We start from the raw sequence: 7127 nt of genomic DNA, 5'->3' as shown, positions 1-7127 counted from the left end.
GTAGAAAGTGGACAAAACCAGAAGTGATCAAAAGAGGTCGAACAACAAAGTACCAACACTCTACAAAGATCCACAAAAGGGACAAAGACATCTCGCAAACGGCTAGAGGAAGGTTAGGAATGCTTTATTGAAAGGTACGAAGTCTTGAAAAAAGACACTACTTAAAAGGCAAAATCACAAATCAAAATGGTACTAAAAAGTCACCCAAACATACTATAAAAAAGTTCCCCATCGGAACACTACCTAAAAAAGTTGTTGGATTATGACTAAAAAGCCCGAGTAGTGAAGACAAACAAGTCGGAAGAAGGCTGAAAAGTCTTCTCAATAAACTAAAAAGGGCAATACCAGACTCGCACAAGGAGAAACTACTCAAAGTCAGGATGCTTGAGCACGACTTTTCCAAAGAGATCAAAGCTCTGAAAGCACGATCTCACGGAAAGGTCCGAACTCAAGCAGGGGCACTGTTCATGTATCCGTTCGAGCTATAAAGGACCGGGTTGGTCGACCTCTTAGAAGGTTGGCCCATGACCGACCTCTTAGAAGGTTGGCCCATTACCGACCTCTTCTCAAAGAGCTCGGCCAAATTACCAGGAGAGCCCAAAAAAGGGGCCCAAACAGAGGAATACGACCCAAGTCCAAAGGCAGCCCAAGCCTAGAAAGATAAGGGCGGTTCCCTTAAAGATAAGATGACTTCACCCAATGATAAGATAAGATAACTATCTTATCTCTAGAAAGATCACTCTACACCATTATAAATACACTTGAGCACCCAGGTATAACTCATACTCTGATTCTACTAAAAACCTGCTTAATACCCTTGCTAACTTAAGCATCGGAGTCCCTTGCAAGTACCACCACCCTCCGGTGATGAAGGATCAGCACCGCCACCAAGTCCAACAAGTCGGACACAACTGCTCCGACCAACACAAAAGATCTCATCCGAGATCGACCTACAGTTTCAGGTAACCCGCGGAACAACTACCAAAAAGAAAGCTTCTTGGGTTTCTTTCAGGTCTGCCCAAGGGAACAAAGTCTTTTCCATGTATGATGAGTTCTTTAGGGACTTTAAAAACTACTTTTTCAAGGTTCGAGCTGTTGAGGGAGCTCGACCTTTTTTCTTAGAGGCGAATGGTGAACCTGCCTTCCCTTTGTGTTGGCAAAAGAATGTTGTAGTGTCTCGATACTCATGGGAGATGTTTGATGAGGTCGAATAGGCCTTTGTATCTGTGTTGGAGGATATTTGGGGGGAACCTCTCCATCTTGACACAAAGAGATTTTTGGGGGACCCTTCTCTTGTCCGAGCCGAAATGGGTAGTGACCGACTTCTTTTGTTATGCTTTGTTTGTTTTTACTTCTTTTCCTCCAGTTTTGTAACTTGTTTTAATTTATTTTTTCAGAGATGGCAAAGACCAATGATTCCATGAAAGCCTTTAAAAAGGTGAAGAAGGCTACTGTTGCGCAGAATATTTCGGCCAAGGCTGCAGGGGAGGGATCTTCTCAAGTTCCTCCTAAGAGATCAATCTCGAGTTCTACTGGACCGAGGAGGGTTATCCCAACACCTCAGGTCCATTTAGTTAATCCTCCCCAGACCTCTGCTACTACTTCTTCTCCTACTGCCATTCCTCCTCCAAAAAGACCCCGGACTGTCGAGCCTTTTAATCTAGATGCTCTCGACTTTGATGCTGTCGGATTTGTTGATCAATAAATTGCTCTTTATGGTGTCATGCCTACTGATGATGTATCCATTCTTTATTATTTGGATTTTATCACTCGGAGTGGCATTAAACTGGCACACATGGGAGCAGCTTTATACCGGACCACTCAAGATCTTCCTATCCATGCTACAAAGGCCTTTATGGAGGAGGCCAAGTCGGAATTTGATCGGATTAAGGGCTTGAAGGAGGAGCTCGAGGTGAAAGTGGCTGAGTTGGAGAAAGAGTTGAAGGGGGAGAAGACTCGGGTTGTTGCTTTGGCGGCTTCTGCCAAGTTTTCTGAAGATATGGCTTTGAAGCATAAGGATAGCTATGTTACAACCTACAGGGAGATAATGGGTCTGAGGGAGGAGTTGGAGTCTGCCCGAGTTGATTATGCCGAGCTCTAGGATCATCTTGTGGGCATTGTAAATGCTGCTTATGAGAATCTAAGTGATCAAGTTCAAGTTCTTGCGCCCGATCATGACTTTACTCTTTTCAGCTTGGACAACATCGTAAAAGATGGTAAGATAGTCCCAGATGACCCTGATGATGATGAAGTCGACCCTCCTCCTGTTCCTGCTACCAAAGCCTCCGTTGCGCCACCCTCTCCAGTTCAGGAAACTGAGGCAGCTGAGGTCGCTCAGCCTGAGTCTGATCCCGATGTTCAGATCCTGAACCGGAATGATGGGACGGTAGATGCAGTGCCTCTTCAAACCCGTCCTCCTTCACCCCGGGATGTTGCTACTAGAAAATCTCTGGATCCTCTTTGATTATTTCAGATGTATTTGTGTATAGCCCGGCCTGTGGGCTTTTGAATTCTCTTATTTTATAGTTTTTTTTCTGAACTTCTGGATACTTTAGTTGCTTTTTTTAGCAACTTTACTTAGAAAAAACAAAGGTAGTTTTTCAAGCCTCTTGGGGTCGGCTTCGGGTGGCCTCTTGTGATATGCTAGTCTGCATCTTTCTTTGAAAGCTTTAGGGGATCTTGAGAGTGTTTGTCCAATCTCTTTTGATCCTCTTAGAGTTTTTGTTTTCTATCCAGCTTTGTGAAGCTAATCTTTTTTGCATTTTGCTGATGTGGTATTGGTAGTTTGATTTTCTTGAGGTCATAGCTTTCTTGGTCCGACTTGGATTCTGTGTAGCGCCTGCTTTCTGTGTCCGACTTCTTTTTTGAAGTTATTTTCAGTTTGGGACGACTTTATCATGTTTGTCCATTTTAAGTTATTTCTAGTAATCCATTTTGGACCTGGGTCAGGTCTCTTTTATGGATTACTTTTTATAACTTTTTTTTTGGTTTGGGCCGGCTTCATCATGTCGGTCCCTCTTAAGTTATTTCTAGTAATCCATTTTGGACTTGGGTCAGGTCTCTTTTATGGATTACTTTTTATAACTTTTTTTTTGTTTGGGCCGGCTTCATCATGTCGGTCCCTCTTAAGTTATTTCTAGTAATCCATTTTCTTTGGACTTGGGTCAGGTCTCTTTTATGAATTACTTTTTATAACTCTTTTAGTTTTTGGCCGATTTTATCATGTCGGTCCCTCATAAGTTATTTCTAGTAATCCTCTTTTTTTAGGGCTGGCCAGGCCTCTTTCCAGGGATTTACTTTTTATAACTTTGGTTATTTGTGGTCGACTGGTCCGACTTCTTCATGTCGGTCCGTCTTTTAAGTTATTTTTTAGCAACCCATTTTTACTAAGACCTCGTTAGGTCCTTTCTTATGGGTCACTTTCGATAACTTCTTGCATTTAATCTATTTTGTCGCTTTTTATCTTTGCCGATTTTGTAGAAATTGGGTTTGATCCTCGCTTGGTCGACCTTTGATGAATTCAGTTTTCATCTTTGTTGGTCTTTATCATGATCGGGCAGTGAATTTAGTTTTCACTTTTTCCGATCTGTAGCTTTATAATCGGGCGATGAAATTTTGTGTTTTCAGATTAATGCGTCTTGATAAAGGATTTGTAGAAAATATGAAAAAACTTTATTCGAAAAGAAAATATGTAAATATATACATGTGGGAGTTCTACCTCTTCTAAGTTAGGTATTTGATGGATCTTAGCTTGGTGCCTCGTTAAAAAACGTTTTTAAGGAAAAAGAGTGCACCTCATCCTAAGATCCTTTATTATATCCTAACTGTAGTACCTTCTTAAGTTGCAGATGATGCCAGGGCATCTAGGCAAGTTTCACTAACCTTTTTTTACTGTTTTAGGGTAGTTTCATACATTTTCTTAGTGAATAAGGCAAGTTTTGGATGAAAATACACTAACATCTTGATTTAAGCAACTATTGTGAACTTTGCATGATTTCATGAGAATTTTGCTAGAATTGCATGATAAATTGATGATGCACAATCTCATAACTTTGGCTAGAGCTTTGATGCACATTAATTGCTTGATTTCAGGGCAAAGGAAGCAAGGAAGAACCACGTTAGTATTCACGTTAACCTAGTTAACGTGAACACTAACGTGGAATGGTAAAAAACTTGCAACATTAATGAGAAAAGTGATCACCAATAATGCCTGCGAAGCCATCCAAAGCTCACGTTACTTGCCACGTTAACCAAGTTAACGTGGTAGTTAACGTAGAAGAAAAAGGAACTCCAACGTTAAGAGAAAACATAAACACCAATAACGTTTTCCTCCAACGTTAGTGGTAAAAGTAAACACCAATAACGTTGGAGAACTTGGCAATGATCCACATTAAGAGTCACGTTAACTTAGTTAACGTGAACTCTAACGTGGAAGAGGAAAACAAAAGCCAACGTTAGTGACACTCACTTTTGTCACTAACATTGGACCAACTAGCATTGCCTACGTTAACTTTCACGTTAAGACCATTAACGTAAAAATTAACGTGGAGTTGAGATCAAAGAGCCAACGTTAGTGACACTCACTTTTGTCACTAACGTTGGAAGATGGCATCACTACTACGTTGAGAGCCACGTTAACTTAGTTAACGTGAGTTTCAATGTAGAGAATTTGGCATTTGGAGCGTTAGTGACAAAGGTGAGTGACACTAACGCTCTCGAAGGTGAATCACACCTACGTTAAGAGTCACGTTAGCTTTACTAACGTGGACTCTAACGTAGGAACAAAGGGCACTAAGCAACGTTAATGGGAAAAGTGATTCTCATTAACGTTCGGGAAGGGGTATAAGCCAACGTTATTGGGAAAAGTGAGTCTCAATAACGTTGGCCAAAAATTGAAAAGGCAACGTTAGTGGTCACGTTAAGACCACTAACGTTGGAGTTAACGTGGGTATATAAGGTTGGAACGTTAGTGGAAAAAGTGAATGCCACTAATGTTCTCGAACCCACAATGGCACTCAACGTTAATCTCACTAAATACCCAAGCCTAATTCACATTTCTCTGCAAGTTGGGCCCACTAAAGATGAGAACTACTTCAACTCAAGATCTAGAGCCCACATCCAAGACTTGAAGAACTCACTAGAAGATCAAGAGGAGTAGTATATATAGGAGTAGTTTTGAACTAGAGAGAGGCTTGGCACTTTTGGGAACTACTCTCTATAGATTTACATTTCTGCACTTTTAGCATGGATTCTTCTTCTCTGCCATTTTTCATTTCTAGAGCTATAAACAACTAAACCCTTTTCATTGGGTTAGGGAGCTCTGTTGTAATTTGATGGATCAATTATAGTTTTCATTCTTCTTCTTCTTTCTTTTCTCTTGATCTTACTAGAAAGCTTTCGATCTTAATTCAATTGGTTAGTTGTCTTGGAAAAGAAACTCTCCATAATTGGATCTCCTTTGAGCCTTGGAAAAGGGATGAGGAGATCATGCTAGAAATGCTTTCTCATGTTGGACCAAATTGGTGTCTGGGCGGATATAGTGACATGTAATCCTCCCAACACTTTGATTTGGAAATACATGTGGTATAATCAGTGACCACACTTCATCTCTTCCCATGAGCAATTAAATCAAGGAATTGGGCAATTGTTCAAGCTTAGAGAGATTGGATTGCCAAGGAATTGGGATCCAATCACTTAAGATTGCCAAGGAGATCAATGAATGCATTGATTGAGGAAGAGATGAGAATGAACTTGATCCGGAGAATGCAATATCTCCTGAACCCAATGATTTCCCCATTTCTGATCTTACCCATTCTCTTTACTTTCTGCCATTTAATTTCATGCTCATTACCCCAAATCCCCATTTAATCTTTTGCACTTTAATTTCTGTTATTTACTTTCCAGTCATTTAAATTTCTGCATCTCAATCTAATTTCTATTTAGCTTAACTAGCATATTCTTCTAACTAAAGTTGCTTGACCAATCAATCCTTCTGGGATTCGACCTCACTCTATTGTGAGTTTTACTTGACGACAATTCGGTATACTTGCCGAAGGGAAATTTGTTGAGAGATAAGTTTTCATGCATCAGCAGACGTGCCATGACCTTGGGAGCTCTCGCCCTTCGAGTTCGGATAGTGTTTATACCTTGGGTCAAAGCTGTCCGACCTAGGATGTTCTACAAACAAAGCGACTGACCTCTTCAAGTCAGGATGACTCGACCTCTTCTCAAAGAGCTCGGCCAAGTCACAGGAAAGCCCAATAAAGGGCCCAAACAGAGGAGCACATCCCGAATCCAAGGGTTACCCAAGCCTGTAGAGATAAAGGCGGTTCCCTTGAAGATAAGATGACCTCACTCAAAGATAAAATAAGATAAGATAAGATAACTATCTTATCTCTAAAAAAGGTCACTCTACGCCATTATAAATACACTGGAGCACCCAGGTATAACTCATACTCTAATTCTACTAAATACCTGCTTAATACCCTTGCTAACTTAAGCATCGGAGTCCCTTGTAGGTACCCCCACCCTTTGGGGACGAAGGATCAACACCACCACCAAATCTAACAAGTCGGACACAATAGCTCTGACCAGCTCTGAAGATCTCGTCCGAGATTGACCTACAGTTTCAGGTAACCCTCGAAACATTGGCGCCGTTACCGGGGACCTGGAAGTCATCCCATCATCATGGCAGATGACCATGACAATGACCACACTTCAGGTTTAGAAGATAGAACACCGCACAAAAACGTGGACGCCACACCAAAAGATACTTCCCAACTTAACGACAAGAAGAACTCTCCAAATGCGGGAGCCGTGGATGCACTTCAAGATCGTTTAAAATAACTTGAAGAAGAAGCCCTACGTCAATGAGAGGCCGAGAAAGACCTACAGAGGGAAATATGGCGACGCCGGGAATTGGAAGACAAACTCCTAAAACTTGAAGCCGATATCAAGACCAAAGCCAACCAGTCCTCTCCTGAGGATAGCTCCCGCAGGGAACAAGATCCATTCACCAGGGAGATAATGAAGACCAAAATCCCAAAGGACTTTAAACTCCCAGATATGACCTTATACGATGACACTATAGATCCCGGCCATCATCTCAGCAATTTCAGAAGTAGAAT

The sequence above is a fragment of the Arachis stenosperma genome, chromosome 6, assembly GCF_014773155.1.
Source record: "Arachis stenosperma cultivar V10309 chromosome 6, arast.V10309.gnm1.PFL2, whole genome shotgun sequence".
NCBI lineage: Eukaryota > Viridiplantae > Streptophyta > Magnoliopsida > Fabales > Fabaceae > Arachis > Arachis stenosperma.
This window is presented reverse-complemented; position numbering follows the sequence as displayed.